At 41.1% G+C, this 23,938-nt stretch overlaps 1 protein-coding gene across 5 annotated transcripts in view; it reads left to right on the top strand.

Annotated features, from left to right (window-relative positions):
- LOC112981614 (protocadherin-15) overlaps window positions 1-23,938 on the top strand; it is a 1,192,166-nt gene that overhangs the window by 628,103 nt on the left and 540,125 nt on the right. For all 5 annotated transcript variants that reach the window (XM_064513568.1, XM_064513569.1, XM_064513570.1 and 2 more), the window contains one exon: window positions 20,583-20,660. The gene's annotated coding sequence lies outside the window, so the exon portion shown is untranslated. The remainder of the gene's footprint in view (window positions 1-20,582; window positions 20,661-23,938) is intronic.

Genomic DNA, 23,938 nt, shown 5'->3' with positions numbered 1-23,938 from the left:
TTTCTACTCATATATGTGCATAGCTGTATATTTGCTTTCTGGAGTCATTTTTCACCTACCCGTTACAGGCAGTGCACGAATCCCCATGCATTTTCGGGCAGCAGTCGAAAATGGTTATTTCAATATTGTGCCACTTAGAGTGCTGTAATTGTCGTGGAAGCAGTAACTGCTTATTAAAAAAGAAATAAAACGGTGCTCAACCGTTTCTGGCAAGGACCTGCCTGGGGAAAGGAGGCCGCTCGACGATAAACCCCGCAAGACCTTGCAGCAGGTTTCCCCCCCCCCGCAACCAAACAGCATCCTGGCGTTGTGGCTAGCGGCCAGGAGCTGCTGCCAGATATTTCATTTCTTTCTTAGCAAACGTTTTCAGTGCAATATGACAGACTGAAAATCCTGACAGAGAGAGAACCAGCATTTAACAACCGTTTTGTAGGCTCCATAAGAGCACGTAATAGTGGTGTTTCCTACCCTTTGCTCCTGTTAGTGTGTTCTGAGCATTGACTACTTGTTCTTGTAATAGAGCCTTCCCCTAAACAGGAGTAAAATTTCTCCTTTAGAAGCAAGCAAAAGAGAAACAGCCCCCCAAGCCTCATATACTTTGGATTTGCCCGTGTTACGTTTTGCGACAGCTCCAGGCGTAGTCTGGAGGCATAATCCTGCTTTTTTTCGGAAACAACATACGGGTTCAGAGCTGCAGCTACCTCGAGCGAGCCGTGCCGCCTCATTTTGCTCCTCTGAATATTCAGGGGAGGTATTAAATGCCTTTTTCTTACCGTATGCTGATGGTATTTTCTGCCGCTGAAGTTCTGTCGGGGCATATGTGAGTGGAGGCTGTCGGTACTTTGGCCGCCTCTGCCTGCGCTGCCTCTTAAATTTGCTTGCAGTAACTGTAAGTCTGGAGCTGAATCAACACTTATTTCCTCTTCTCCATGAACTGGATCCTGATGAAGCGCCTTACGCTAAATCATCCAATAAAGCAAGCAAATGTCTCGAACAAACCAACCCCCCCAAAAAAACAGAGGAAAAGGTGGAGTTCTGTCTCTTGACTGCAAAAGAAGTGCTAGTGTTGCTATCTTGATGGAAAATAGGATGGACACAAGACACTTTTCTAGCACTGGGATCCTGACTACGCTTTGTCTCTGCCAAAATGCTGTCTAGATGCGGGTGGGTTTTCCAGCAAGCAAGATTTTGGCATTGAAGGTACGGTCCTAAGCATAAAGTGCCCTTACCGGGGTTGGGCACAGCGTGTGAGCTTCAGCACAGTCGGCACAGATTGCTCAAGCTAATTCAAGAAAAAAAAATTGACGGTGTAGAAAAGAAAAAGAAGGGGTTGAAAGTGGGCAGAGGGAGGGGAGAGTAGAGATGATGCAAAAGGGAAGTCCCAAAATTAATTTCCGAAAGTGAAGTGATACTAGGATGACTTTCCATCTTGCCTTGCTCTTTGATCCCAATTAGTGCCCCTAGGAGTCATCTGCAGTCTTTACATCGCTAAGCTAATGGGGCCAGATTCTGCATTTGCTTTTACACATGAGGACCAGAACAAGGTGTTTTGAGCCATTCTGGGGTCATCGTGCAAATGAATGCTGTTGCGCTGCTTTTAACGGGGTTGTGCCCAGGGAGGTGGTAGTTCCCCAAAGGGGGGTTGGACTTGCACCTTGTAGAAAATGGACCTCCAGCTCTCCACGATCTCTTGCTTTCTATGTGCTTTTATGTCGTTTTGGAGCCAACAGCTAACTGTGCATGTTCCATCTAGCAAGTAGGCACTCTCTTTTATCTTTTAAATTCCCCATCAGGAAGCAAACTGCATGCCAAATTCAGCTGCGTGAGGCTGCTACGATTCCCGTGTAAACCTAAGCGCTTCCTCTGAATTTACAGCAGCAGCTCTGCTCTGCGGTTCTGTTGTCTTATCTGGACTGTGCTGGGCAGCGTAGAAGGCTCTTGGGGTTGATGTCCCGTATTTTACATATTATAAAATGTTTTGCCTTTACCAGCCTGTTGAAGAGCGGTTCAGAAATTCCTTGAGGTTTTTTTCCCCTGTGAGTGAAGGCAGCACGCAGGGAGCCGCGAGGGATGCTCTCCCTGTTGTCTGACGCTTGACAGCTCTGCTCGGAGAATCCCTGAGACTGATGGTTTGACCGCAAATGTATAACGTTGCTCAATGCCAGGAATAGCATCACATCGTTGCAGAAAGAGTGAAAATACAAACAGATCGCTTCTCTGAGAGGGCAGGCCACTACTGAATGGGGGAATTGGGTACAAATCCCAATTTGTGGTTGATTCTTTTCATACTTGTGAAAGACCTTTGTTTTGCTGGTCGCTGGTGGTTGGGCTTCCACCTGGGACAGATCAGTGAGCTTCAGGACGTGAGCAGGATTCATCATTTTTAATCTGTATAGATTTTGATGTAAAGAAATGCCTTCGAAGTTCAAATGACAGAAGCACGGTAGCATAGCAACTAGAAAATACATATACATGTGGATGAAGCTTCAGCACTTCTTCCCTCAGTCAGCCTCAACACACTTGAAACACAGGTTGTGTCGGTGTGCGGGAAGAGATGGACCCTGCCACTTTCTTGAGGACTGACACTCTCGGTGCAGGCGCCGGCGCCCTTGCAACTGTGCTCGCTTATGCGGACGGACAAGGCAGGGCGACGTGCTTCGCTGCCTGCGGTGATGGCTTCCAAAATGCTCGTGCACAAATCAGATACGGGATCGACATCGAGAAGGTGAGTTTGTTCCTACGCTTCCCGCAGCGAGGCTGTGCCGAAGGTACTGCTTTAAATTACCTGCGCTTTCTTATTTATTCCCCTGCCGAAAAGTGTTTCCCTTTGCTGAGCTCGGTTCATGTTTGCCCTGCCCGTGCGTACCGTGTTTAGTGAGCAACGCTATCTGCTCTTGGCCATGGTTTTGCTAGATGAAACAAGTCAAACCCATCCTGTCTTGTCTTGTTAAATATTTGTCAGTCTTCCTCTCTCCTTAATTTGACGTGCACAGGCAGGACAGGTGTCGTACTCGGGGTGAGACCTCCCGTGTTACTCCACAGAATCGCAGTAGTTCTCTAGCTCCACCTGCTACCAGGCAAAAAAAAAAAAAAAAAAAAAGAAGAAGAAAAGCTCATGATTAAAAAGCATTTTGAAACTGCTCACATCTGTGAGCAGCTTGTGAAATTGAAACATCAAGGTTGCAAGATCACTTATGCAGTCGGCACGTCTCGCTGTGTCTGTAAAGTTACATGTAAAGTTATGGCGCTTGAGATTTGATTTAATATTTTTCATGAACAGAAACGTAGAGCACGTGATTTATTCAACTGTGCTGTGCAAGTCGGGTCAAAACAGCTGAAGCCGTTCTGCTCAGGTTGCTGCTTTACCAGTCAGAGTTTGATAGATTTTTGCCGTTCCTTGGATTGATCCTTTGCTGGCTTGACTCCAAAAGCCGCTCAACTTTTCATTCTTGGTAAAATTTTAGTTCTCGCAGTTTTTGTGTTTCTCCCCTGCCTGTCATTAGCTGAAAACAGACCCCTCCAGTGCACTGGTGGGACCTTTCGAGCTGGTTGGTTGCGTGTCTGTGAAAGGCAAATTGGGAAATAACTGAAGAGCTGAAGTCAGAATTTTCAGTGTACTATAATAATCTGCATTTTTTTTTATCCCATATCAAAAGATGACAAGCCTTCCTAAACTCCCAATGCTGTAAAATTCTCAGCTTTGCTCTGGCACAGAGAGCATTGGAATCTGCTTAGGCTGAAACCTGGCTACCCAAGCAGTTTTTCTTTCCCAGGCATGATGTATGTTTTGAAGAAATAAATGGTCTTTTTTTTGTATGTTAGGGCTAATGGGTTGGTACTAAAAGCCATAATCACAAGGGTGGAATGGATCTTTAGACGTAATCTAAAATAATCTGCCTGCCTGAAGCTGGATCTTCTGTAGGAGCTGGGTCCTCTTCTACAGATCTTCTCTTGGCAAACACATTTACCTGCATGGATATTCAGGTGCCTTCATGTTTTAAAATGACAGTTTAAAAGGTATCTGAGGGAGAGAGAGAGGCTGTGCATGCGGTGGGAACTACTGATGCTGAACGTGGCTAAAGTGACACTGTGTTGGCAAAAGAAGTAGGAAGAAAATCCTGATCGGGTTCAACGCATGAGAGTGGGCAGACTGTGTGGGAGGATGATGCTGGCAGAAGTGGTGCCAGTTTCTCTGCTGTGGTTATTCCAAAGCCAGCTTGGTTGTGAAACCAGGCTTGCCCATGGCACGGACAGGTGACGTTTGTCTTCACGCACTCTCTTTCTCACCTAGGACCTGCAGGGAAAATTCCTGAGGTTTCTTATGGGTCCACCTCTGCACCCCAAATTCGTGTCGCTGCATTAGCTCCCTCTTCTCATCTGTGTTTCCTTGACGTCTCAGTTCCAGCTGTGCCTTTTTCTCTCCTTCTCTTTCTTTGTTTTAGCATAATTCCACACCACTAGACTGTTGCCAGAACATCATCTCCATTTTAAAATTGAATATTCCTAGCCACTTGTATCTTCCTCCTTTGACTTCTTGGCTCACTCAGGATCTAATGTCACTTTTTTTCTTCTCCTTCTTATTCTTCTTTTTTTTTTTTTTTTAATTTGGAAGTCCTTACTTCTCTTGGTTTCCCCACCATGGCAGTGTTGTATGGCATAAACCATTAAATCTGTGGCAATCATAATGCAAATTATGGCAGTAGGGTGGACTGCAACAAGCTTGAATGGTAGCTTTTCCTGGACGGATTCTCTCTTACCTCGCTCTGAATGCGTGAAGAGCCAATGAGGCAACTCAGGAGAGCAAAATTGCTCTGTTTTACTGGAGTCTGGATGGGTTTGTGGTCTGGGAGTCGGCTGGTGGAACAGATTTGTGAATACCTGGGAACGATTTTAGGTCCGCAACTGCTGTGAACTTGGGCAGAGTAGGAATGGAAACTCAGGGCAAACCAGCTACCTGTGAGCAGTTTCCAAAATCAGTGTCCAGTTACTTGTATGTGAATAACTTACTTAAAACTAATTTATTCCAAAAATATTCTAATACGTAAGTCTGCATTGTACTTCCTGTCTTTGCCTGTCTGATAAAGCATTTATTCCAACAAAATTAGAAGTGACAGCACTTTTTTCAGCATCTGCTCTTATCGTTGCTGTCCCCTTTGCTGCAAAAAGCTGCTCCATTTGTCACCCTGCTGCTGGTGGAAATTTTAAGCACAAGATGCTGTGACCTCTGTCAAAGCTCCCAAATCTCTTTCCTTTCAGCTGTGTTTCACTATCATTTACTACCTTGGTATTTCCATAAATTTCTTTCTTTTGGTGTCCCGCTGGCACTGCTGACAAACAGAGGAACAAAATTAGTCTGCAGATGCCACGACCTGTGCACCGGGGAAGACGTTTTGGTGTGAGTCCTCTCCTGCTGACCTTGCCTGTTCAGAGCAGCAGTGGATGTTCAACAGCGGAAAACGCGACGTGGTCTGCCCGGTGGCGTTCGAGTATTTACTGAGGCGATACGGCTGCACTAAAAGGCATTTTGAGTTCTCAGCATTTTGCACTTACTTATTTAGTTGTGGCCCCGAGTAAAACGGAGCGTTACGGTCACCGTCGGGGTCTGAGCCTCGAGCTCGTCTGTGCTGCGTTTGCGTTTCGTCGGGAGCTGCTTCAGCTGGGGATGGAGGAGCGTTGCTGCCGCGGAGGAGAGCAGTGCTGACGCCGGACGGCTCGAAATGGTTGGGAACAGCCCGGGGGTCGTCGTCATCTTTCTGAAAAGAAGAGATGGGGTAACGAGTTCAGCCCTGGAAAGGGGTTTCCTTTGGTCTCTCCCGTCGCACTGGAGAGGGCTGAGGGGAAACACCTTGACTGTAATGGGGAAGGTCCTTGGGGGCCACTTACGGGTTCGGGGAACGCCGGGGTGAAAGGGGATGCTGGTCTTGTCTGCTTGTCCTGGAAGGTCCTGCGTGCTGCGGGTAACACAGCGTGGTGTTGCTGGGGACGCAGTGGTCGCACCTTTAAAGAAGAATGATCCCGTGTGGCTTTTATTCGGAATGACACCAGAAAAAAATCCCAATCTACACAGGGAACGGACAGGAAAAGGCAATTCTTCACAGCTGGACTGTGGAATACCAAAGCTGATTAGTATTTCACCTCTTGCAGCACTGTCCCTTTTGACTTTCAAAGGCACGGAGAAAATAACAGCAATTCCTCTCTTAGAGCATCTCTAAACCAACAAAAAAGAAAGTAGAAACTTACATAGTGGGATGTGCTCTGCAACCTAAATATTGACTGTGACCATTTTTTCTTGAAATAACTGAAAACTCCAGAATTGAATCTCTGGAAAAATGTGTAAAGGACTTTGAAACTGATAGAGGGTATGTTGCTATCTTCATTCTGGTATCAGTCAGTATTATGTTTTAAAACATTTTCTCTAACTTAGCGTAGTAAAAGGTGTATTATTTCTGTTTATTGTGAAGAATTAGAAAGAAATTAAAAGTTGTCTTGAAAGATTTTGGCTATTTCCAATTGCTCCTGTTTCTGTGAAGAGAAAAAAAAATAAGGATAAAGTTGCCAAAATGAAATACAGGCATGTATTTATCTCAGGCATGACTGTTATGGTCTGTTTACTTACCAATGTTAGCTGTGTGTGGACTTCTGGCTGTTTAATCATTTGGCTTATGCTTGTCTCTTCTGAAGAAAAAATTGCTCCGTTTAAGTCCAGTATAAATAACAAAAGAGTGTGAAATCTCAGTCATTTTTAAAATGCCTGGTGCCCCAGTTAGAATAAGATCCTGCTATTAGCTTCAAAATAATCGCACAGAGAATAAAACATGGAAGAAGTGTACTGCAACATGGTATTCAGTGCATTCATAAATCTTTATTTAGGAGACCTCATGGCAATGTGAATGCTTTGATTATTTTGCAAAGGAAAGTGGAGCTTAAGGAGAAGAACATAATGGCATTAACCAGAGGACTTGTTATTGAGCATCTTAAAGAAATTCCTGGCAGCTGAGGCTGGGGGATGATCACTTACCGGGGCTTTAGCAGCTAACTTGTTCCACTGCTGGCTAATGTATAATGCAGCGAGGGCAAACAGCGTGCAGCACAAAGGAAATGCTTTCCCTTGGTGATTTCGGTCTTAGTTTTCCGGCGGAAAAGCATACTTTTTTAGTAGCGTAGCACAGAAAAACAGCAAGCCTATGTTTTTCAGAACGTGCGTTTCCTGCGAGTCCTGTATGACATAAGCTTTTTTGGGGGTGCACGTGTGCCTTATTTATTGGATGATAAAAGGGTAATCTGTACACCGAATCCGGATGAGAAGCAGCAGATGGTTTCCCCAGGAGGTGGGTGCTGATTCCAGCCCTGTCTGCAGCCACTCTGCCCTGGCAGGAGCATTACCAGGATCCGAAGGAGAAGGACTTAGCCTGTTCTTGGGGTCAAGCAGCTGCTTTATTTGCAGGCCTGAAGAGACCAGATTTAGGCTCTCATCATGTGACATAGAGGAAGCGCCACATACCCCATGCAGAAGGCAGTCTGGTGTGCAGGTCACTAGGGATCCCGGAAGGCTTTCCCGATCTTGCTGAGCAAAGCTTGAGGCCAGAATTGGGAGAAAACAGATACTTCAATAGCTCAGAAGAACTAAGGGAAAAGGAGTTCCTGAAAATCATACCAGAAATCTCTGAACTTGAGGAAAAAAAAAAAAAAAACCCTGCTGTCTTTATCCTTGTTCCACAATTTCTTCATTATTTGCTTAGCTATGTAAGTATTTACGTGCAAAATGGAAGTCGGATCGCAAGGATTCCTCAGCCTTTTGGCTAGTAGGACCTCCTCCCTTGATCCGCCCCACCTCTTCTCTCTTTGGTTTCACTGTCTTGGAGTGATCTCCTTTCTTGCAACTAGTTTAGTTCTAACCCAGGCAGCGGCAGTGGGGACAGCCGGGAATTACATGAACTTTTTATGAGGGGCAAGAGCGACGTTTCTGGGGAGCTGCAGCATTCACCTGTGTAGCCGTGATTAGTGTTCGTTATCCATTCACCCTGCTGGAGGAGCTGATTTGTATTGAACTTTTTGAACCCAGTAGCGATCCATGGTTTGAGAAACACCAAGGTGGGACTTCAGCTTGGTCAATTGGTGAATGAATGCATCATAAATAAACAGCTGGAAATGATTTTTTTTTTTTTAATGGGGGGGAAAAAAAACCCCAACCCCCTAAAAGCTCATATGGGCCCTAAATTGCCGAATAAGAAGTCCCCCAAAGCAGCAGGAGCTTCGTAGCTAAAGTATTTTAATCGTGAACCCTGACGTTGCCAGAGCAAGCATGACAAGAGGAGAAGTATAGAGTATGCATCTGAATGTTGGGGTGCAGGTGAGCAGTTGTAACTGCCCAGCTAACCAGATTGCAAGCGTCAGGGTAATTTTGTTCTGGTTTTGGGGGAGTTGTGGTGGTAAAGAAGAAACAAAGAAAAAGTGTGGATGTTGTGGCATTTCCTGGAGAGTTATTTGACCAGAGACAAAATGCACAGATGCTATTTATATCTATCAACTTATATCTATCGTTTTAAATGATTTATAGATATGCCTTAAACATTATCTGGACCTTCAGAAATCCTTGAGTGTTTATGCCTATGGATTTGCTTTCAGGACAGTATCTATTATCGTGTTAACCTCTTCCTTTTATCATTACTTTAAAAAAACCAAAAAACTTATGTTGAAAACTTAGGAAGATTTGCATCTATTATAATTAGAAAGTCAGGTACTAAACTCAGTCTCCATCATATCAAAAATTAATTCCAGAGAGTCATTTCTAATGATAGGGGAATACTTCTTGCATGATTAGATAGCTTCAGGCACAGAGGAAAAACCCTTTAATTAGCTTGGAAAAGATAAGTTGCTGTGTCTGAGTCATTGCAAGGTACTTACTTTGAGTAAGGCACTCAGTCAAGGTACTACTGACTTTGTCTTTGGCTGCTGGTGCTGCTAATGCCGAAAAACTGTTGTGGAAAATTTTCAGGGAATGACTTTCCTTTAAAAAAATAAAAATTAATTATTGCATTAATTAAAGTGTTTTATTTCCTGATGTTAATATTTAAATGTCTTAATGTACCTCTGAACATCAAAATTGCCTCTTTTAGCTGTCATGGCTAAACAGTCTTCTGTTTATGTGTTCTCAAAACAGAAGTCCTACTTTATTATAATAATATTTGATTGCTCACAGTGAAACACAGTGATTTCAGAAGTGGTGTTGGCCATTCAAGGAAGTCGGTCTGTTAATGTTTTTATTCCACTATATGCTTCCTATTAAGCATTTGCTTTATACCAAATTCTCTGTATGACCTTATGAGTGCCATTTGTCAGTCCTCACAAGCTCTTAAAATTTGGGCTCTGTGTTTTAGGAATTCAAATAAATAGTTGCATTTTAAGGGTTGTTTTTCTTTTTAAAGCAATGCAAGGGCAAACCAGGAATCCCCATCAATCTACAGCTTTCAGGCAAGTTTTATATATGCTACTTAAAACATAAATCAGTTGGAAACGTTTCATTCAGAAATCATTCCCGCTTAAAGGAATCTATATCCTTTATAGGGCTTGGCATGAAAGGTTCTGAAGGAAAGAAGAGTGTCTTTGGAAAGGCGAGATTAGATGCATGGGTATGCATTACAATATGTTTTTCTAAAATCGGGATGTATAACGGTGAGTTGTACAAATACCTTCAGTCAACCTCATGACAAACTTGGTTTTAACATTTCTGAGGTAGTCTAACGCAGACATGCTGCTAGTCCTCTTTTATGTATGTATACATAGCAATAGCTATGCTCATTTTTTTATGACTGTTATGTACATCATAGTTTACTTTTCTGTTGCATTCTGCGTGACCAGAGAGAGAGCAATAGAGGCCGGTAAGAAGAGCAAAGAAGAAAGATAATAGTCACCAACCATTGCAAACCCAGAATCTTCTATGTGTGTTTGCTCTGTAGCAGCGTGTTGCCAAGTGTTTTTGCTGGGTACCAGCGTCGGCAGTGATGGTGGGAGCTGCCAGTATTCACAGTGCCAGCTCCTGATGTTGTGCTGGGCTGTGGCTAATGTGGATCCGGTGTGTATTTGTCTAATGCTGTGCTGCCTAGTACAGCTTGGGGATCCCTTTTCTGGGTGACTCTGCTCCTGGCAGGTCAGAGAATTAATCCTAGCCTGAGCAAGGCAAGCAGGAGCAGGAAAAAAAAAAAAAAAATTCCCCGGGTGATTTCAGTATGCTCTGGGAAATATCTTGGCTCACAGGCATTTCAGGCTCAGGATGCTGGAAATTGTACGTTAATGTACATCAGGGGACACATCTCACTTTATTTGAAGTAGGTGCTAATTCTCAAGGGCGCAGTGCAGCAAGTGGAAGCATCAGCCTCCTGGTGTCATCTCTGGACCATCAGGGTTTGGCAGATCGCACATTTAAGGTTGTTGTGTAATTACTGTTCTGTAGTGAAATTACTAAAAGAGTCTTCTGTATTTCATACTTACTGCATTGAGAAAAGAAGGTAAAAGAAAAAGAAAAGCAGTTAACAGAGAAGCTTGTCTGTCATCTGTTCAAACCCAGTTTTGTTCAGAGGAACCATTGGTAACTATTTGAAATAATTCTGCTTGTTTAGCCTTTTAAGTAAGTTTATGGTGTTCATCCATTTCCATGCTATTTAAGATCCCTAATTTCCCAGTGTTTGGGCTGCTTGTTTGCATTGCTATAAGAAATGAGTTTTATTTACTGCCTCAAGAGCTGGTCATTTCGTGTGTGGATAGGTATGTTCATGGACTTTTGCGAGCAACTTGTTCAATCACTGCCCCAGCTCTGCCAAGATTTGTTTCTTCTGTCCAAGCAGTAGATTACCTTTATTGATGGAGAGGAAGCCATATTAGCTGCTTTTTGCTTAAAGAATGTAAAAAATAATTTATTTTCTGATTTTTCTAATCTAATGTTCAGTGAATTTTTTTTTAACTTGTAAGATCCTTATCCTTTCTCATAAATTCATTTTTTGAGGCTATCCTGAGTAACATGTTCTTCACAAATCTGTGAGCACAGTGATGGGGGAAATACCTATATTAGTCTGTCTAATATATATCTGTCTTGTAGCTGTAGTCATCTTTCAGTATTTATATTTGTGTGATATAATGCTTTTAGCATCACAACTGTCTATAAGCAGACACTTCCATAGCGCAAAAATTAAAAAAAAAAAAAAAAAAAAAAAAGACCATTAAAAATGGCCTGTTTGTAAAGCAACATTGATCTGGAGAGAGGGGTGTGAATGAATTCCTATATCATTTTATTACATGCGACTCTTTAATGTCCTTATGTGTAAATATACAACAAATGCATGTTCTTTAAAACGTGGTTGGCATGCTGTGTTTTTAATCTCATCAGGAAAAAAAGTTACAGTATTGATGGTCTTGCATTCATCTGATGATTAATTTACTCTTAAATACTAATACACAGAATGCTTTCCAGGACTCAGTTAGCATTAAATTGATAAATGATGGCAATAGCTGAAGGGGAAAAAAAAAGAAGATCTCTAGGTCCCTCACTGTACTACCTGTAATTTAGGGTCTAGAAAGTTGTAGTAGAGAATGTTAATTTTAGTTTGCAGCAAAAATTAACTACATTTTGGAAAATCATGTAAATCTTTTTTGAATCTTGTTTGCCCCCATTTAATAAGAGATTTGGGGCTTCTAATTGGAAACCAATTTTCACTTCATATTTTTCAGCAAACCATACATTGAAAGGGAGGCATCTTTTCTGGAGTTAACGTACAACTGATTGAGCCTGTGTTAGTGCAGTACTGGTTTTGTCCCCATGAAAGAAACCTTTCTTAAATTATTTAGAGGAGAAGCCTTTTTAATAGGATTCCTTTTTGTTGAATCTAATCTTGTGTATTCAGTAGAACTGGCAATTTTTTACTTTTTTATTTGTTTTAGAAAACAGCAGTACCGTTTTTCTGAGTTTATCGAAACACAGCCCTGTCTGTTGCAAGCAAATTAGAGTTGAAGGTCAGAGCATCAATTCTGCTGGAGTTGTTATGACACATTTTTAAGACCTGGCTCTCACCAGCCTCTAGACTCACAATAGGCAAAATGTAGTGAGAGGAGGTGAGTCAAGATGCTATGAAGGAAAAATAACTATCGTTAACCAGTGAGCCTTCATTTTAGATTCACTTTAGCGTGTTTGTTGTTGTTGGGTTTTTTTGTGTTTAAATCAGAGTAGATGAAAAACTAAAATACCAGATAGCAAGGCTGAGAATGCATCATTTCAAAGGGAGTGATATCAGGGCAGAAGGTTTAATTCACTTGCTCACAAGGGCCATATCCAGGCAACGCAAAGCTGCATTAAGTGTTGGAGGGCGGAGGGGAGGGTTGTGCTATTTTGTACAAAAGCCAGACTTTCTCAGGTATTTTAATACAGCCAGCAGTCTGCATGGGCCCAAACCTTTCCTGTACTACCATAAACATTTGCTTGGTCATTTGACTCTCTGACGTTTTAAAAAAAAAAAACCCTGAAGAACGTTTACTCATCTGTAACGTGGGGAAAGGGTGCGTTGTCTCTATTAGTGCGTGAAATCAGATACTGAAGCGTAAGCGTGTTTTTTGTTGCTTTGGTTTTGTGATTGAATTGCTACAGCTTATGCAGAGTGGTGTATTTAACAAGAATAAAAATAAAGGTCAGTAGATTAGCAGGTAGATAGCCAGAAGATATTAGCTCATGCATCTGTTATACAATAAGGGTTAAAAGTAGAAACGCATAAGCTAAGATATTTGGATTTTTCTGAACTGCGGCAAGAAGGAGAAACCATGCAAGAGATCTGTGACACTCAGTCATCCAAAGACAGGATGACTGATTCACCCCGCATGAACTGAAGACTAAGGAAGCCAGAAAACAGGGTCAGGTGTGTGATGTGCCATGATAACTTAGTTTTACATGGTGAGACTTGCAGAAAACAGAGGTGGACATACGGGATTGCCTGCTGTCCCAACATCAGACTTGTTCTACATGGAGCAATAAATCCCCTTCTTGGTGGTTAAGGTTCCTAGTCCAGGGTTAGAGGCCAGGGTGGCAGCCGATGTGGATGGGATGTGACTGATGGGACTGGGAGGATTGTGCATTGACTAAATCGTGGTCTAAGGTCCTTCCTACAGCTTAGCATGTAATTGCTGTTGTTACTTGTCAGTACCCTACTGTCACGTTGAGCACTGCGTGGGGAAAATGCGCTTGATTTAGGATAACTGCTCCATGTTCCTTTTCCTTTGGTATTCTGCTTTCTCTGCTTCACTTCTGAAGGCCCATGGCTTAACTGCCCTGCTCCTTTTCGTCTGCAAATACTACTCTTTTTCCTCTTGCCTCTGTTAAGGAAATTTGTGACAGTGAACAACTTGAAAATCTCAGTTGTATTAATAATTAATGAAATATTTTTAAGGAACTTTGACTAATCAAGATTGTAGTTACGTGTGTTATGACTGATAGCTAGATCGGTGAGCCTTTATAATTTTTTGGAACAGGGATGGCAATTCAAAATGAATCTTTTTGTATTACAGAGTGTTTCAATACAGTTTCATTTCTTTTCTTCCACAGTCTATTTTTTCCCAATAAAAGTCTGCATAATGAAGATATTTTGTGCCCCAGTTTGCAGATTATCAACCTGCTTATGTCCTGGGGCAATGGTAGACTTATTTTAATTCCATTGCAGTCTAATAAATCACAAATGATTAAACTGAAAAGCAATGCATAATGTTATGTACTGTAGGGGCAGATCCACTGTTATCTTACTATACAACGCGAGGTGCATTTTTAAGTTTCTTTAATTCAGAAGGAAACTTAGTATATGCAAATGTCTTCCTACTGCACATGCCTGATGTAGTAGAAATGCTATGGAGGTTAGCAAGCAGGAGACAGGACTGGCAGCATCTGAGCTTAAAATATTTAAAAGTACATTCCCTAGGAGAGCTTTTGGTTGTTTAAAGGGAAAATATGGACCATTTGCATAATGTAAGAGAACAGAGGGTGGTTCTTTAAGTGAACGTTTTGAACATATGTGAACACAAGCACATTTTGACAGTGAGCGTGCTCATGTCCTGTCACATCATAGTAGGGATTTTTTTCCTTGTGCACACACATTACAACGTATGCTTTGGCGTGTCCGTTCTCCTTCTACAGTGTGTGGTATAGAAGATGAAGCATACTTACCACTGTTTCATTTAATCTCAGCCACTTTTTTGAAACTGCTGCCTGGGATTTTTCTGAACAGTGTTGCTGCTGCTTTTTGGTTTAGAGGCATAGTGTGTAGCGGCATGGGGTAGTCAGCATGGAGCTGCTCATTCGCTTGACGCTCATTAGTGCCTTGGCTGTGTTGGTGCCGTTGCTTCTGTTCCTGGCTTCAGCTGCAGGTGCTGAGATCAGCGCTGATGCCCAGAACAGAGCGCTTTGCACCTGGGATGACTCTTCATACCTGAGATGTTTTACTTTCCCAATACTGTTTCCTTGGCTCCAAAGCCAGGGTCTCCTTCTGCCCTGGGGCCTGTCTAGGGTAACAGCGTGTTGCAGGCAGTTAGTTCCCTTTCTCCCCTTTCTTCGTGGTGTGACAGCTCTTGCGTTGGGATGGGTGGGCGTTGACACTGCTGTTCATTCATCAGCGCGCAGGCAGTTTACCTCAGAAGTCTGCGAGTACTGGAGACCTTGCGATTGGGATCAGTCTTTGGTACCCTCTTCTCATCTGAGTTGCTTTTCAAACTTGTACTAGTGTTGTGACCTGGAGGAAGAGTAAACCAAAACTGAGATGTTGTAACCTGGTGCTTGCAGTTCTAGATGTTACATTTGTTTTTGTCTGAAAGGTCACTACCTAGAGGCTTGTCTGTACTGCTGTTACGGATTTAATTTGAGCATTTTTTCACAAACAGAAAGCAAAGCAACAATTTCTTAAGTATTTTTATGAATATAATCTATTTATATGATTATATGAATATAATCTATTTATGAATATAATCTATATATAGGAAATTCGAAAGTATTCAAAATGTGTGACTATATAATCTTTATAGACTATCTATATAGATCTCTACATGCTTATCTTTTTAGGGTGGCAATTTTGTCTTAATATTTCTTGTAAAGAAAGTCAGTGCATTTTACTTTACCTCTACAGACTGAAAGTCCCTTGGACCTCAAATGAAAAACGCTTCTGCCTGGCTTCGTTCAGCCTTAGGTAGCACATTGGGCAGATCCATGAGGACAGTATGAGATGGGCATCATCTCTGCTGCTCTTGTGAGAATGGGATACTTGTTTGGGGAAAAATGAGCCTCCGTTTACCTTCTCCTGTCTTTGCTCGAGAAGAGGAGCTGCAGATCAAGGATGTCAGGGTGAGCAAGTGGTTATATCTTGAAGGACCAGGGAGAGCCGGGAGAAGAAAAAAATCTAGAAGACCTCCATGATGCCAGGTACATCTCAGAGTATCTGCCCTTTCTCAGCAGGCACAGTAGGTTGTGTAGATCATGTTTTTCCGAACTTGGTTTCCTTTGGCTCGGCTGCCCACTGGTGGTTTTCACATGTGCGGTCTTCAGCTCTTAAGAGTTTCCGAGGCCAGGCTTAGCTGTCTGCTTGCAATCATGAAAGTGAGGAGGGTCAAAAGGGAATGGGGAAAACATGGCAGCATTGTTGAAACATCCTGCACTTGTAGGACCACTGTTAGAAATCGCTCATGCTAATTTGTGCAGATTTTTAAGTGATTCTTTCCCTCCTTAATGCTTTGATCTCCGGTGAAATAATTCAGTCTGTCCTTTCTATTGTCATCGTTGTGCTTCTAAGTGGAATAAAACAAGTGGGTCTAATTTTACAACAGTATTGTCCTAGTGGGGAGGACTGCTATCTACAAAGCTCGGGGCACTTCCTTGTATCAGTTAAACTGTTAAAATCCTGACGTTTCCTTGACAGTTCTTAAGGGCAATCTCTTCCAGCCCTCTGATACCCCCAGCAGGAAACAACTGGGCAAGCTAGCCTGAGTCGCTCTTGTTTCAACCCTGATGTTGCTCCTTCCTATCGGAAAGACAGGATGAGCTGTGGAGGGGAGATTCGACTTCTTCCTTCAGAGCATGTGTTCAGGCACCTACATGAGAAATCTGGAAGTTTTCCAGAAGTCCTGAAGCCTAGGTGATCATGATCATGATCACCACTTCCTCCTGTCTTATGTTTTTATTATTAACACATATGCACCAAATGGAGTTTGGTGTTAGGGGATTGAGATTCTTTTAAGTTTTGTATTACACCCTTACTAGCAGCTTGTAGCACTGTGCTTAGGAGATGGCTAACAAGAAAGTTAGCCAGAGATACAAGGTTGGCTGTCAACTGTGTTTTGTCGGCTAAGTAACCAAGTGTGATTAGAGATAACATCCATAGAGAAACGTAGTTAATTTACATGTAAATAAATGCAAGTGTTTGGAAGAAACAAAAGTAGCAATTCAGAGTTGCAACAATCTAAGGAAAAAGTGCAGAACCAGCCCTCTGCCAAGGATCAGTTTATCCCATAAAGTAGCATGCCACTCGTGAGCAGTCAAAGCTTGTACTTTAATATATTTATTCTGTTAAGTCTGAGTGATAATATAGTCAGCCGCTACTATCAGGGAATAACAGCAATACAACTCTATTGTTTTCAAATGCAAGACAAAGTAGAAGAAATCCAACATGAAGCAAATGGTGTGTTTCACTGGACTTGTCTGTGATTAGGACTGTTATTTGACAATATCTTCTGGTTATGTGAGATAAGCAGTAATAGTGATTTTGCTAATAGAAATAAACTTCTGCTAGTCTCATGTCTGGAAAGCTTGGTTTTACCACTGCTGTTGGTGGCAAAGCAAGAAAAAAGTTGCATGGTGCAGCCAAAGATTTGTACCAATTTGAGACTGCCTACCTGTTTAACATTTGTGTTTGTATCAGAAATTAATAGGATAACATAAAAATCAGAGATGATTAGGTGAATTGGTGGTTTTGGTTGACAGTCGCAAGAAATCCAAAAATAGCTTCAGGCATAGTAAGTAATTTCATTATATAAATGTAGAATATTGTAATATTGTTCAAAATAAAAGTAAATTCAGAATGTTCTTTAAGCTCCTTCCAAAATCAAAATCTTGATATGAATCTTTAATGTGATTTTTTTAGTGTCATAAACTGCTGCAAAGCAGTGATGCACAGCTCAAACCAATTTGTTTTCTATGAATACTGTATCTTTGTTTTGATTAAAAAAAATCCATTCTTGCCAAAAATAGCTATAAAATGTACAGATAACATGATTGTCATGGGAATATTTTATGATTCTTCAAAACTTTGTCTTAATCTTGCTATACTTCAATTTCCTCGTCTGAAATACGAAAATGTATTACTCTTCTGCCCTTCACACGAGTCATGAGAATGAATCTGTGTCTAGTCAGTAGTTTTCAGGGATAGAGAAGCCACGTATGTAATTTATAAGCTAACCTTTTTGGAAGAATCCCTTGCATGCATGTGCACACGCAAGCACAGTGAACAGAGCCTGACGGCATGGGGAGGGTCTGGATGTGGAGGCACTGCACATGCGTAGCGAGACAGAGGTGTGCCTGAAAGTCGTCATTCTTTTGTAGGAATTTCAGTAAAATATTCTGATATGGAGTTTGCTGTGCTATGGCCCTTATTTAGGTTTTTACAAGCTATGTGTTAGTGTAACTAGCCGTTTGGAACTTTTTACGAGAAGGGAAAAGAGTCCAGCAGCTTGATGGCAAATTTCTCAAATATCACATGATGTTTGGACATTTTGGAGGGGCATTTTGTCTTTGCACACCTTATCTCTTACAGACCAATGCCTGTAAATCAACAATTACCTGAGAGTCTTTCCAGAAAACAGTGGTTCTGGCTTGCTGATTTTTGCAGCATCGCAGTGTGCTCGGTAACTTTTGGGAGTGTGAAGCTCCTGGTAGTTCGAGGCGCAGCTCTTGTAATGCAGCCCAGCGCAAACGCGTGCTTTTTGTTTGAGAAGCAGGGAACGTGTTGAAAATTCCTTACTAAAATTATTTATCATTTATCTAATGTTATTTTGTTAGTATGATACATCAAGCACCAACTGTATAGCAGCCAATGCTTTATTTGACATAACAAAGGATAAGCTGAATCTGCGTGCAGAATCACTCAGTTCCACCAATGTTTTCTAATGAAGTTTTATGTCAAAAAATTCTAAATATAGTAGCACCATTTTTATTACTGGTTTCTCCTTTGTATTTTGTTTGTCTTTTGAAAAGAGAGTTTTATATTTACCATGGATAGCTAGGTTCTCACTAATGAGTAATGCCATCTGCATTCAGATTTGCCTCTCCTTTCTGGCTTTTAAATTGGCATTGGGGAACTCACAGATGAAAAATAGATGGTCTCTGTTGCTACACGTAGCTGTTTATTATTAGAGAAAAGTATCTGAAATGTATCATTCTACTGTTAAATTGGTGGGGATGCCTGTGAGGTGGCGAAAATTGTCAAGTTTTAAAAACCTCGAGTATGGCACGTTTCCACAGGTTTTGGTGGGCTTCACTGTGTTTTTTCATTAGTAGCCATACATTGAGGCAGACTATTTTCCTGTTCAGTTTTTCAAGCTAATCTGTTTCAGACAGATTTTAGGAAGCTGGCCAGAAGATAGCTGCGAGAGACTTTTTGCTAACAGAGTTGTAAGCTGAAAATCTGGGGGGCAGAATTTAAATTTCTTTTATATGTGGGCTGATTGCCTGTTTATGATTTTACGTTTTAAAGCAGAAATACGGTGGGCCATCTCTGCCGCGTCCTTGGGCGGGGGGTATTTTTGCCACTAAAAGGAAGGTGACTGTGTTGGAGGCGATGCACTATGTTTTGTATCTTCCTGTGGTGCGCATCGGTGAGGAGCGGGCAGCCAGAGAAGCCATGCAAGGCCAGGGGCTGGTGACCAGCTTTGGCCGGTTACGACTGGAATGAACCGGAATGAACTGGAATGATCCAGAAGGGGGGAGGGACTGCAGGGCAGCTGCCCTTTCTGGCAGCCAATCAGGGAGCAACTTACGGAGAGCTGGACCAATCAGAAGCTCCCGCACACCACCTATTTGTGAGGGCCCTGGAGGCAGCTGCCTTGGAGCTCAGGGGGTCCTGACTGTGCTGGGGGAGCCCATGTCAGGGACACCTTGGCATGGAGGGACGGGACGGGATGGGACGGGACGGGACGGCCGGCATAAGCATCCCCAGGTGAGGGAAGAGCAAGAACCGTTGGGGGTAAGTTTGCCCCAGGTGCTCCTGGAGGCTGGAGAGAGTAACAGTCGAGGAGCTCGGGGAGGCTGAGACCCACGGGCGGCTAAAGAGAAACGGGTAAGGGCAGGGCGGCAGGACCAGAGCTGGTCTGCAACAAGCAGCTGAGACCTGTGTTTCACCTGGGCCCAAACCCAGGTGACCTGATCTGACGGGCAGTTGTGAAGTGTCTGTGTGTAAGGGTAACCAGGATCATACCAGGATTCAAAGCTACGAATTTGAATTCCCCACTTGTGCTATGTCCGTGTCACACGTGACAGATGAGGATATTATATTTAAGGAATGTAATACCAGCTTAAATGTAGGATCTTTACATTATCTGGGTGAATACATAAACTTTCTGTATATTGTGAGTGTGCATGCACAATGCTGTTTATTCATTTGACTTACAGGTCCTGTTTATAAATTTGCTTAATAAAAGCTTATGTAAAAATGAAAGAAACAAAACCTGTTTCTTAGGCAGCTGCTACTCAACCTCCTTATAAATGCAGACATTACATTTCAGGAGGCGAGAGTCTGAGAATACCATGTTGTTCCTTTATTAGGAACAGCAGTCCAAGAAAAAAAAAATACGTGGGAATGTGTTGGGGTGTGTGTGAGATTAAATAGACCTCTAGCTGTGGAAATTCTCACATTACATACTTGTGTGCCTAGTTTTAAAACTGATCTGGAGTCACATACCTGCTCATTCTGTGTGAGCATGTACTATTGCTTAATTCAAACCATCTCAGTTATTCTAATGTGATATACTCTCTCTGTGCTTGTATGGATGTATGCTTGCGCATGTATGAAATAATGGAAGAAATTGAATTACGACAGTGATATATTGATGTATTTTTGAAATCGTACACAATCACAAGTAACCATCCGTCTATTCACACAACACTTAGATTTATTGAGCCTGCTTACTGAAAATGTTAAATGTACCTCATGTCACCATAAAAAAAAAAAAAAAAAAAAAGTATTTTAAATCATTGTGTTTGAGCCGACTTAGCTGAGCTTGCTTTGTTAGTCTCGTGGTCAACCGATTTAAGAAAATACATGTATGGCAGTATCTTCCCGTTTATAACAGCCTGGAGTGTAGGTGGTAGGATAGAATCAAAGGCATTAGTTACAAATCAAGCCAATTCTTCATCTAAAAAGCTTTGATTTATGAATTGCAGATTTACTTTTCCAAACTCACTATAATTTGTCTCAAATATGGGAATTTCCCAAAAAAAGAAAAAAAAAAAGAAATGCATTCACACTGTGCACTTGAGGTGAAACTTTGATGTAGTATTAATCAATAACAATGTCTTCTAGGAAGATGTGGACATAATTCAGAAGATACATTTGGAGCAGCTGTCGTTCTGCTGGTTGACAGAAGGACTAGACAGAAGAGTAAGAAAAACTTGTTCTTTTCAAAGGGAAATGTGTGTTAAGTTATATCTATTTTTTTCCTCCTCTAGCGAAGTAATACAAATGTGTGGTATGACTTTGGGTGGAGAACTATTAAGCAGATGCAATTTAAGTGTAACTGGTATTTTGTAATGTGAAAGAAAGTTGGTATAATAGTTTAGAAGAACAAGAGTCTCCAGAAATGTGAAGAATGTGTTGTTTCTTCTCATATGCATGTACAAGAAATGGTTCTACTACCCAGGTTAGATTTATTATTCTTCATTGATTGCCTCATTCTGTATGAGGACATTTCTGGCAGTAAAGTAGTAGAGCTGTCACATCTATCATGATGCGTCAGGGATCTGTCAGGATGGTGGCTCTTTTTGAACTTTGCTGTTTCAGAAAAATGTAGCTGAGCATTATAGGCAGAAGTTTGACATTTTCAAGATGAAAATCAATCTTCTTTTATGTGGTGTTTCTCAAACAAGACTTGTGCTGTGATTGCAGAAGTAATGGTTTAAGATGTTTGGGGGTACAGCATGAACAGAATAATTTGGGGAACAGTTTGACAGATACTCTAACTGTAGTTTAAGTTGAAGAAACAATGATATAACAAGTGCTCAGAGATAAAGCAGATGACAGATTAAACCTTGATCTGCTGCTGTCACAGATATGAACAAAGGATATGAGTTTATATTTGTTTTTAAAGTCAGGGAATAACAAGATCAAATTTAAACACTATGGCAAACTAGTATATCATACTTAGTAGGGAAGAGGAGTGTTTAATAACTGTTAAAACAAAGTTCATCGCTAAAAGTATGATAAACAATGAAATCTCATAAGTGAATAGGAGGGGAGGTCAACCGAAGCCGCCTTGAAACTGATGGACATTGCACTTAAAAATTAATGTCAGAAATTGTCAAACACTTTTTTAATGGTAAAATACTTTGAACAAGGGGAGCCAACATAGGCCAGTTTCAGGCTGACCAGCATCTGGGCTGGTGTGCGTTACTAGGGACGAACCACAAATGAAGAGGGTAATTGTACGTTAAGAAATACAGCTGGAAGCAAAAGAGGTCTATAGAAAAAGGCATCAGGGAGCCATAAACAGCTGGACTAGCACTAAAAGTAAGACCCTGAGAGGACTATGGTAAAAATTTTCAGGGCAGGTTGCTGCCGAGGGAAAATACTTGGAAATACTGAACAAAGCGGCGGTCATCATCTATTACTATTCCTGTTCAGGAATATAGTCCTTACAACAGCAACAACAACAACATGCTAATCCTCAAAAACTAAAAGCAAAAAAGTAAAAAAAACCCCACCCTTAAACTGCAAACTGCTTCAAATAAATGTCTGTTTCGGTTCTTAGCTTTCCCCTTCCAAGAGAAACAGACAAGGAAATATTAGCCATTTTTCTTCTAGCGTGTAACTATGTGGGATGAAGAACCCTCTCCATTTAGGTATTTCTCTGTTGAAGATTTTCAGCTCTTTTGATTTTGATGGAACTATTCATTTGTTACAGTCACACAGTGTAATTAAAAGAATATTAAGATGGTCAAGCACCATTATGATAAGACTGACAGACAAAGTGACAGAAAGTAAAAGTCAGAGGCAGAGTTGTGATTTGCTGTAATCAGTAATAGTTTCAGGCATGAATTGAGAGAATGTTCTCCATTTGTTATAATTTTTTTATAACAAAATAAAATCCTCTATTAAATAGCATTGAATTGAAAATGTCACAGAAAGTTAAGGGGTGCTGAAATTTACATAAATAATTTCGATATGAATACCCAAAACAGACAACCGACATCAGGAAGAGACAAATATAAATGTGATATAGTATTCTAAATTTGCAGAGGTCATTTTTTAATGACCTTCTCTGAGTAAAGACAGTCATTCTCACAAAGTGCTTCATTTGCGTCAAATGTCCAAACCTTTTCATAGGCTTGTTGCCACATTGCTACATTAATTTTATGTGGAGAAATATGCTTTGCCTGCTTCCAGAGCCCACAAAGCTGGAGAGGTTTTATTTAAATGTTTTCAAAGATCAGTTCAAGATTATTGGCTGTTCTAAAATATACATCTTTATTGAAACATGTTCTATTGAAGAAAGAAAGTAAGTAACAGAAGTTGTGTGTTTTGCTAGTGTGGGGGGTGTGTGTTTGTTTTGAACACCTTAGGAAGCCCTTTGGGTACCTTCTGTTGTACCATTACCTGTTTAAAACAGAAGCTTCCAGCCTGGTAATTTTTCATTTTAGTCACTAGAATACGCTAGCACTAATTTTCCACACAAACGATAATGTGTCAGCCACAGAATGGTGACTCCATTTTTGTTAATGAGTTTAGTAATGTGTGAAATGCGTAATTAGAGGAGGAGGAATGGTTTTGCACCTTTAAGTTTATGAAAATTGTTTCATTTAGGACAACAGCAAAACTCCCTACAGCACTTCAGATAGATAATCTTAGGTTTAAATAAGGTGATGTCTAAGTGGGACTGATAATTTTGTGTTCCTATAGCTAATAAAAAGAAGTTGGAGAAAAATAGATACTAGCCATTTCTTAGCTAAGGGCACTGAGAGCAAAAAAGTACATTCCGGAATAGACACCATTAACATAGATTGCCTTCAGCCCATTAAGCCTTGTCACTGAGATGTTTTAAACAAGTGTTTGTTTCTAAAAGCTGTGTTTGGAAGCTGAAGATTTAAAAGCCACCTTAGTTTTAAAAGCGTGTTTTCTGAGCCTTAATAAAATGACACTTCATCTTAATTTTGTGTTTCCAGTCATGCAGGAAATTAGAGGCCTAGCTTCTTCCTGTAGAACTTTGTTTTTTCAAGCTTCAGACTCAATTTGGCAGATTATATTGGACAAAAAATAGCTTGCAAATGAATTATTCATTTCTAAAGTACAACTGATATCAAAGTACATATAAAATACTTATATTTCTGATTTGCTTATGTAATTATATGACGATTACTCTTGTCAAGATGCTTATTTCCTTAGAAAATTAATTTATGTTCCTGAGTTCCACCAGCTGCAGTGTTTCATTGTTAAGTATAATTTAGAAGGACCTTTGTTCTCTATTCTAATCTTGTGAGTTACAAGCTTCATCTCATTTTGGACTAGAATGATCCTAAGTATCATTTAACCCTCATGCTTGTATAGGGACAGTGGCAAGTCTTGATGCAACTGACATCATTAAAATGCTTGATTTCTTTACGGATATCTAATCAATATGAAGCAATCTTTTCAAGCAAGGTTTGCATACTCTACTGTTGGCATGA

This window comes from Dromaius novaehollandiae, chromosome 6 (assembly GCF_036370855.1).
Source record: "Dromaius novaehollandiae isolate bDroNov1 chromosome 6, bDroNov1.hap1, whole genome shotgun sequence".
NCBI lineage: Eukaryota > Metazoa > Chordata > Aves > Casuariiformes > Dromaiidae > Dromaius > Dromaius novaehollandiae.
Note: the sequence above shows the minus strand (reverse complement) of the source record. Positions and strands in the feature narration are given on the sequence as shown.